A 10,460-nucleotide genomic window follows, 5' to 3' on the forward strand; every position below is an offset into this window, starting at 1 on the left:
GATTTGGAGTGGGGATGGGATGATTTCATGTGTGGTGGGATTTAAGGGCACAAAATGAGGAGCAAAGGGGGAGATGCAGAGTATGTATGAGGAAACAGTATGGGGCCATGTATGAAGAAATGGTAAGGGGAAATGGGGGCATGGATGAGAAAACAGTATGGGGGATGGGTGCAGACACAGTATGGTGAGTGGGGGGATGGGTGCAGACAGTATGAGAAGCAAACTGGGGAATGTATGCGGACACAGTGTGAGTAGCGATGGGAAAATGTATGTGGACACAATATGGGGAGTGAGGGTGATGGGATGTGTGCAGACACAGTATGGGGAGTCAGGAGTATATGTGAGTAGGCAGTATAGAGAGTGAGGGGTAAATATATGAGGAGACAGTATGGTGAACAGGGGTGATATGAGAGGAGACAGTATGAGGAGGGGAATCATGTGAGGAGACAGTATGGGTGTGCACCTAATAGAGACTGAGTTGTGTGGGGATATAGCATGGGGGGACAGTGTAAGGGTACAGCTAGGAGGGGACAGTATACCAAGGAGGGGGAGTGTGATGAAAGGGTACAGTATAGAGACTGGACCCTATAGGGAGGACACAATGTGAGAGGACAATGTGAAGAGGGGACTCTTATGAAAAGGAGAGGTCAGTGTGAAGAGCATGTACCATAAGAGGGACAGTGTGGGGTCATACTTTGTGCAGACAATATAGTGAGGGTGCAATTATGTGGAGATTTGCTGTGCAAGACTGGAGAAGATGGAAGTCTACAGAGACGGCTGTGGATGAGAAAACTCATCATGGGGTCTGGACAAGATGAAGAAAAGAAGGAAAGTGACTCCAGAGATGATGTCATCTATAAGGTACCTGGATGTAAATATTATTTGTGATACTGACTAATTCTTGTGTTTTTATTTATGTTAGGAGCATTAAAGGGGTTGTCCAGGTCTGTGATGAATCTGCAGTCATTTGTGCTGCGCTGACTAGACATGAATGGCTTATTCATTGAAAATGAACTGAGTGAGGTCAGACATGTCTAGTCGGAATGTGGCCAGAAGTATATAAATCACATGCTTGTGCTGGCATGACCAGCCACTCTTGTCACCGGCAAGGGAGAATCCTAAAAATGTGCAGTGCATTCGTTGTGAGAATTCTGAAGCTGCAATGTCAGGATTCAGCTCTTCAGATTCCAGTAGTCTTCACATGGTCACTTCACTCATATGCAATTTTCATACTTATGGTCCTGTGACCACTTCCTGCTTCTCTCAGTTTTTCACTGAAAATTGAGAGCATTAGGGAGAGCAACTTGTCGGTTCTTGACTAAGGCAGGTGACCCACTTGCAACTGCTTGAGTCTCTCACCTCAATACCCGGGACTGCCTCTGGCACTTGGGACCGGAGTGTGCGGCTGCATGTATTTTTTTGCAGCTGAACGATCCAGTCCAAACCACCTGCGGCAGTGCCAGGTATTGAGGCGAGAGACTCATGCGAGTTTCTCGCATTGCAGTTGCAAGTGGAACCCTGGCCTTAGGCTGTGTGCACAGGTCCGGAATTCCCGCGAATTTTATGTGTTTTGCCGCGTTTTTTTGCCGCAAAAACGCATAAAATAAGCAAGCCATTGTATTCAATGGCATTCTGCACATGCTGTGCTAATGCTCCGTATTTTTTTTGCGGCAAAATTGCATCGCGGAAAAATATGCAGCATGCCCATTCTTTGTGCGGAATCGCGGGAATTCCACACACATAAGAAAGCATTGTTCCGCTTACTTTCCGCATGTGGCTATGTCCACCATGCGCAAAGTAAGCTGAAAATGTGCGTATCGTACCCAGGATCTGGAGTAGAGGAGACTGTCCCCCAGGCCCTGGGTAACATATCCCTGTAAAAAAAAGAATTAAAATAAAAAATCGTGATATTCTCACCTTCCGGCTTCCCATGCAGCATCCCCAGGCCTCAGCGATGCTCCCGCCAACTCCCGTTCCCAGTAATGCCTTGCGACAATGACTTTTGATGAAGTCGCGGTCTCCTTTTTGGAGTATTGGTGTAGAGCCATCAGAAATCGAAAAGGAGTATTAGTGTAGTATAATTCATTTGTTGCACTGTATGTAATACTTACTGCTTTACATCTGTGACTGTGGCCTTTCTAGATCTTATCAGGTGGAAGGTGCTATAGCATTTTGCCACATCTTGGTCTAGTGCCTTTGATCATCTAACCATCCCCTGGTGTGCTGGCCCCAGCTGCCAAATTATACCCAACCATCTCCCACAATCCCTCTCTCCTGACCCTGTAGTGTGGCCTATATATGTAGTAGTTGCTAAGGGGAAGCACGCAGTGTGGGGTACAGCACGCAAGCATCCCATAAGCAAAGCATCACAGAAGATAAGCATCCAGCAAAACGGCAGTTATACATGGCAGTTAGTCAGGGCAGGAGTCAGGTAACCCACACTTTGCCTTCCCCTTTAACCATGTGCTTTATTTTTATCCTCCTGTGTTCCCTTGCCATCCACATTCATCACCCTATCCCCCCTCCATCACGACTCATACACATCAGCCCCTCTATACTTCCCTCTCCCATGTACAGCTCCCACACACTCCTCACCTTCCTGAGAAACCTCAGCCCATCTTGCCCAAACACATCGCAGAAAAAAACTACTTACAATTCCAACAACTATTGGCTCTTTATCTTCCTTCTCCTACTGATTTCAGGGGACATCTCCCCCAACCCTGGTCCACCATCCCCCAACCTCGACCCCTACCCTACCTCATATCGAAACCACAATAATCTGATTAACATTACTTGCACTCCCTCATCTCAATCTTTTAATTGTGCCCTCTGGAATCCACGGTCTGCTTGTAACAAGCTTCCTTTCCTACACAACTACTTTCTGAACAACTCTCTTAATCTGTTGGACCTCACTGAAACCTGGATTCAGGATTCTGACACTGTCTCTCCTGCTGCCATTTCCTACGGTGGCTTACAATTCTCTCACTCCCCGAGACCCACAAACAGACCTGGTGGTGGAGTTGGCATACTCCTGTCCCCACAATGCACTTTCCAGGTCATCCCCCCAGTCCCATCACTCTTATTCCCTTCTTTTGAGGTCCACACCATCAGGCTCTTCCGTCCCCTCTCCCTCAGGGTAGCGGTCATATACCGGCCCCCAGGCTCACCCACCCTCTTCCTTGACCACTTTTCAGCCTGGCTGCCACACTTCATGTCCTCAGAACTACCAACCCTCATCCTGGGAGACTTCAACATCCCCATTAACAGCCCTAATTCCACATCTGCATCCCAGCTTCTATCACTAACCACCTCTCTAGGCCTCTCACAGCTTTCAACCTCTGAGACACATAAGGACGGTAACACCCTTGATCTGGTCTTCTGCCGGCTCTGTTCAATCTCCCACCTAAACAACTCACCGCTTCCACTCTCTGACCACAACATTATCTCCTTCACGCTCACAAATCCTCGCCCACCCCAGCTCATTCCTACCTACCACACAGTCAGAAATCTACAAGCTATTAACCCTCAGACACTTTCAGATTCCCTACACTCATCTCTGTCCCCAATCTCCTCTCTTTCCTGTCCTAATCTGGCTGTTCATCACTACAATGACACTCTTGGAAGCACCCTTGACCAAGTAGCTCCCCTCACCCTCAGAACCTCCAAACACAGAGTAAAAGAGCCATGGCTCACATCGCAAACTCAACTTCTCCAGCGATGCTCCAGGAGTGCTGAACGCCTATGGAGAAAAACCCGCACACCAGAAGACTTCATCCACTTCAAATTTATGTTAAGAACCTATAACGCTGCCCTTCACCTTGCCAAACAGACCTACTTCACCACCCTGATCTCCTCACTAGCCAACAACCCCAAGAAACTTTTTGACACTTTTCACTCCCTCCTCAGGCCAAAAGCACAAGCCCCTATCACAGACATTTGTGCTGATGACCTGGCCTCCCACTTTACAGAAAAAATAGATAATATCCGTCAAGAAATCTGCTCCCAACCACCAAGTGCTGTGACTCCCATCCCTTCCTACATCTCCCCTGGCTCACTCTCCACATTTGATCCCATAACAGAAGAAGAAGTCTCCAGACTCCTCTCTTCTTCTCGTCCGACTACATGCACTACCGACCCCATTCCCTCACATCTCCTCCAGTCTCTCTCTCCAGTCGTCACAACCCACCTAACTACAATCTTTAATCTCTCCCTCTCCTCGGGCATTTTCCCATCCTCCTTCAAACACGCCATCGTTACTCCACTACTAAAGAAACCTGCTCTCGACCCATCCTGCACAAACAACTACAGACCAGTCTCCAATCTCCCCTTCATCTCTAAACTTTTGGAACGCCTAGTTTACTCCCGCCTTACCCGTTACCTCTCCATTCACTCCCTTCTAGACCCTTCACAGTCCGGCTTCCGCCCCCTACATTCGACTGAAACTGCACTCATCAAAGTGACCAATGACCTTCTGACAGCAAAACGTAACGGTGACCACTCTCTGCTCATTCTTCTTGACCTATCTGCAGCTTTCGATACTGTTGACCACCATCTCCTACTCTCTAGGCTCCAGTCACTAGGCATTAAGGACACTGCACTCTCCTGGTTCTCTTCATATCTCTCTGACCGCTCCTTCAGTGTTTTGTTCTCTGGCTCCACGTCATCTCCTCTTCCTCTTGCTGTCGGGGTACCTCAGGGCTCAGTCCTTGGCCCCCTTCTTTTCTCTCTCTACACAGCCCCAATTGGACAGACCATCAGCAGATTTGGCTTTCAGTACCATCTTTATGCTGATGACACACAACTATACACGTCTTCCCCCGACCTTACCCCCACAGTACTACAGAACGCCAGTGACTGTCTGTCCACAGTCTCCAATATCATGTCCGCTCTCTATCTGAAACTCAACCTCTCCAAAACTGAACTTCTTCTGCTCCCGCCGTCTACTAACCTCCCTAAATCTGACATTTCCTTCTCCGTGGGTGGTACCACAATAACACCCCGGCAGCAGGTGCGCTGTCTGGGTGTTATGTTTGACACCAATCTCTCCTTTACATCCCATATACAATCCCTTGCCCGCTCTTGCCGCTTACACCTAAAGAACATCTCTAGAATCCGCCCTTTTCTCACTATGGAAACAACAAAAACCCTCACTGTTGCATTGATCCACTCTCGCCTGGATTACTGCAACGCTCTATTAATTGGCCTCCCTGTCACTCGACTATCCCCTCTCCAGTCCATACTCAATGCAGCAGCCAGGATCGTCCATCTGGGTAATCGGTACTCGGACGCGTCCGCTCTTCGCCAGTCCTTACATTGGCTGCCCATTCATTATAGGATCCAATTCAAAGTACTTGTTCTCACCCACAAAGCTCTCCACAGTGCGGCACCCCCTTACATCTCTTCTCTCATTTCTGTCTATCGGCCTAGCCGATCGCTGCGCTCTGCAAACGACTTTCGACTAACCTCTGCACTAATCCGTACCTCCCACTCCCGACTCCAAGACTTCTCCCGTGCTGCTCCTATCCTCTGGAATGCTCTACCCCAAGAAATCAGGACTATCCACAATTTGCATAGTTTTAGGCGCTCCCTCAAAACACACCTGTTCAGAGCGGCCTATCACATTCACTAATCAAAGTCATTCTCTGTGTAAGTGTGCGTGCGTAGCCCATTCACTATCTCCATCCATCCTTCACTCCTGCAAGATGGCTGGACCATCATTGTAAATACACCATTGTAAATACACACCTGTACTCTGTATCTCCCTCACCTCATTGTAGATTGTACGCTCTCACGAGCAGGGTCGTCTTATTTCGTCTTATTTTGCTTTAATTATTGTATTGTTAGCGTTGTTACTTATGACTTGTGTTTTGAAACTGTTAAACTGTAAAGCGCTGCGGAATATGTTGGCGCTATATAAATAAAGATTATTATTATTATTATTAGAGCCATCAGAAATCGAATTCATATAAGTTTAAATATGGTTGCCTAAGCATATTTAAACCGTTGATAACATAGCCATATGTGTGGGCTTAAATCCTGTGTTTTGTTTTACATTGTAGTGACTGATGTGATGAGGCGTTGGCGCAGCTGTAGGGACACATATAGGAGGGAGAGACAGCTGAGGGCCTGTAGTGGAGCGGCCGGAACCACCAAGACGAAATACCTCTACTTCGACTGCCTACATTTTCTTGCTCCTGTGAGGATCTGAGACCGTAAGTGCAGAGTTTAATTTTGTAATTTTTATTTTTTCAATGCAAAATCTTAATTTTATTTTTTTTACATTGTAGCACCGAGTCAAATCTTACAGAGAGGGAGACGGGTTCCAACTCTGAGGTGGTGATAGATTCAGTGTCTGATGTTGCTGCAAGGTCAGGCCCATCTGCAGAACTTCCCAGAGCCACACCCCACCACCAAGATCACCACCACCAGAATCTGGTAGTCAGCCAGCACAACATGAGGACCAGGGCAACAGTAGCAGCCCCACCATGCCACTGGATACCTCTCCACAGCCTTCTGCCCTTCCACGAAGGAGCAGCTTCGGGAACTAGGAGGCAGGTTGACCGAGGTGTCTTGGACTACTTGTCCACAGCTGCTCATGATGATGGGGAGGAGGCTTATGGGCGCAGTCTGGCACAGTACTTGAGGGCAATTCCCAGTGGGTACAGACTGCGTACCAGAGGGGCTCTACAAATAGTTCTGGATGCCAGCACTCCACCCAATAATCCCCGCATTGGGTTTCAATTTTTGGAAAGGTGGCAACTGTCGGAGGAAAATCAAATAGATAGGCTGGTTGGACTTGAAGTGGCAAGTCAACCATCCTAGGAACCTCTTCCTCCTCCGCCATGGGTGCCAACACCTCCACCACGGGTGCCAACACCTCCGCCTCAGCCTGCACACATACAGAATGTGGCTCCACAGGTCCAATATATGGGCCAGGGCGCACTTGCACAATATGGCCACTTTAACTTACCCAATGTTGGAGGGTGGCCCCAACATGGGTATGTTAGATATGGCCATATTGGGGGATATGGGCAATTTGGGCAGCCCTACCATCAGGACTACCCCCAGCAATTTCCTAATTACCCCTACCCAAACCCCCAAATAGATCCTGCCAGGATGCAACAGATGCCAGAGCCAACTGGCAGCGCACAGGGGGACAGTGATTTGGCCCAGCAACCAAGGCCAAATGTCCAAGCAGGACCCCACCTTCACCACCCCAAACCTACCATGACTTGTAGGTTTGCCTTTGGTACTCATTGTTTTTTTGTTTTTTTTTAAACAGTATGTATATTATTTGCTCAGATTTTGACATCATAATGTGCTGCTAACATTATGCCATATGTTACTTATATGGTTATATTCTTTTGGCATTGCCAAAAAAAAAAAACAAGTAATAAGCTTGTTAATTCACAATGTGTGCCTGTTCATGTTCGGACATGTTCTGTAATGTGTTAGATACATCTAAAACACTAAACCGGTCACAAAAACACACAGAAGGGCAAGCAAAAAATCTTTATGACAACACAACCAAAACACTACATAGATAAGGCATCATCTTGCCAGGGAGTTGCACCCTGAGGTGTAAGAAAATAAGTAGTGAACACATCACGTACTTTGAGTCCCGAGATTGGACGATGGGGTTGTATTACATGTGTCCTAGGCCTACACACATTGCCAGACTCAACTTCAGCATCATCATGTGAGGGGCAATCATGAATTCGTGTGAAGTTATGTAGGACCACACAGGCTTTAATAACTTCATTTACATTAGCTTCACTCATCTGAATGGCGGACTGTAGGACCCTCCATTTGGCCGAAAGAATACCAAAGGCGCACTCCACCAGTCGCCGAGCACGTGATAGGTGCAAGTTAAATATTCGACGCCGGTGGTCAAGGTTTCGTCGTGGATATGGCCTCATGACATGTCGGCTCAATTGAAACGCCTCATCTGCTACAAGAACATAAGGCACCGGTTCCAGACTTGAGTTGGGAAGCTGACGTGGTGGTGGTTGGTCCAGCTGATTATTACGCAGCCGCCGACCCATAATGGAAGAATTGAAGACTCTGGAGTCTCCAGTTCTTCCATAGGCCCCAATATCTACAATTATAAACATGTAGTGAGTGTCGACCAGGGACAACAAAACTATAGAAAAATATTGTTTATAATTATAGAATTGGGACCCAGAGTTCAGCGGCTTACGCACACGGATGTGCTTCCCATCCAGGGCTCCAATACATTGTGGAAACTGGCAAGTGGCCTCAAATCCACGGGAGATACTCAACCAGTCTGCCATTTTGGGCTCCGGCATTACCACATGATGGAGTCTGGACCAGATTTCTGAGCATGTACATCGGACAATGCCAGAGATTGTTGATTTCCCGATTAAAAATTCTAAATGCAGACCAGCATATGAAAGGCCAGTTGAAAGGAAGCTAAAAAAAAACCCAAAAAAAGCATGAGTACACAGCCCAACAAACAACAGATAAAGCTTAAATCACATTTATAGTCTATCAATTCTAAAGTATGCATGGTCAACATTAAATTACATGCCATGGCTTGGTTCAGTAATACACAAGCATATAATGTATCTTGGGAAATGTGCTTGTAAATAAATAATATTACATGCCAAAAATCTATAAGATTCAAGGTCTGGAAATGAAATATGCTGCTTCACACAACATCAACATATTGCTTTAAGACATACCGTAAGGTGAGGAGAAGCCGCTCCTCTGCAGAAATAGCTTTGCGCATCCTCGTGTCCTGAAACGTGATACCAGGGCGCACAATCCCCAGCAAAAGATCAAATGTAGCAAGGCTCATCCGACAATATTGAAAGAACTTTTCCGGATGGCTACGCAGAGATGTATAGACGGTGGAAATGGCCTTTAGATATCCTGTGCACCAAAAGCGGATGGACCCACATTCATCTACGCCTCCTCGGATCGACAATCACAGGGAATGGCTCACCAAAATGTTGGGATATAACCCAATAGAAAAGAACACGCTCAGTGGTGTTAAAAGTCAGCCTGTCTGTCATGTTTAGCACAAAGCAGAGCTAACAAAATCCAAGCACTGACTCTATGGCAAAAGTAGCAGGCCCCCACCTGTTGGAGAGCCCATAAATATAGGGCGGGATGATGATTTAAATTAGTTTATTATTTGTCCATTTTGCAAGCCTCCGAGAAAATATTGCCAGACGGATGTCAAACGGATGCTTAGATGCGAATAAAATCGGATCATCGCAGGAAATTCGGATGACAGACGGATCCCTGGTCAAGAAACCTTTGTGCGATTTCGGACCGTAAAAATCGGACTGATTTTTTTATCGTTGTGTGTGACTCCGGCCTTAGTGTGCAAGTTGCATATGTACTTGGGGAGGGGGGTGCCACATTGAATTCTTGCCCCCAGTGCCAGAAAACCTAGATAAACCTCTGCTGGGCCCCTTCCTGTTTTAATATCTTCCATCTTGGAGCCCATCCTGTAATAATGTCCCCAGTCCTGGGCTCCTTCCTGTAATAATGTCCTCCATTCTAAACCCCTTTAATTTATAATGTCCCCCAACCTAGGCCCCTTCCAGGATTTATGTTCCCCATCCTGGGCTCCTTCCTACAATAATGACCCCCATCCTGTGAGAATGTCACTCACCTGGGTACCTTCTTATAACAGTGTTTCCCATCCTGGCACTTTCCTGAAATAAGGTCCCCTATCCTGGCGCTCTTCTGTAACACAGAATAAAAAAAAGACTTTTTGTACATGTCCGAACTTGAGCGGCCTACTCTTGCGCATACACCACCCGTGACGGGTGCTCCAACATCAGCTGCCAGCCTATGATCGACCCGCTGCTATTTAACCTCTTGCAGTGTAGAAAGTAGATGGCAGGCCCCCTTTTCCTAGTGCTTAAGAGCCCACAACAGGACTCACACGGTTTCTTAGTGGGCCTGTCTGACCCTGAGTAGATGTCAGGTGCAGTCCTATGTAACATCACAGATAACAAACAGTGATAACTCTCTGAGTACAGATAATGTGGTAGATGTCACGTCACGTGCAGTCTTATGTAACATCACAGATAACACAGTGATAGCTCTCAGAGTACAGATAATGAAGTAGATATTATTTACACTGTTCTCACTAAGCTGTACACTTTGGGAATGAAAGAGTTAAAAAAATATACAACACTCTGCAGACAGGTATCTGTCATTAGGCTGGCTAATCTCATCGGTGTCATTTTAACTCTTTACTTCCCAGATTTATGGCGTGATAATATAAGAAAGAGTACGGATAATGTAGTAGATGTCGCCTGCAGTCCTATGTAACACCACAGATAACACAGTGATAACTTTCTGAATACAGAAAATGTATTAGATATTATTACCTGCAGTCCTATATAACACCACAGATAACACAGTGATAATTCTTTGAGTGCAGATAATGTAGTAGATATTACCTGCAGTCCTATGTA

At 46.5% G+C, this 10,460-nt stretch overlaps 1 protein-coding gene across 1 annotated transcript in view; it reads right to left on the reverse strand.

Moving 5' to 3' along the window:
• The window catches only part of CYP24A1 (cytochrome P450 family 24 subfamily A member 1), a 37,066-nt gene extending 27,368 nt beyond the window's left edge, over nt 1–9,698 (reverse strand). The window contains exon 1 of the mRNA XM_073580652.1: nt 9,647–9,698. The gene's annotated coding sequence lies outside the window, so the exon portion shown is untranslated. The remainder of the gene's footprint in view (nt 1–9,646) is intronic.
• Nucleotides 9,699–10,460: the final 762 nt, after the last annotated feature.

Source organism: Dendrobates tinctorius, unplaced genomic scaffold (genome assembly GCF_039654945.1).
Source record: "Dendrobates tinctorius isolate UK_male_01 unplaced genomic scaffold, ASM3965494v1 ptg000065l, whole genome shotgun sequence".
Classification (NCBI taxonomy): Eukaryota; Metazoa; Chordata; class Amphibia; order Anura; family Dendrobatidae; genus Dendrobates; species Dendrobates tinctorius.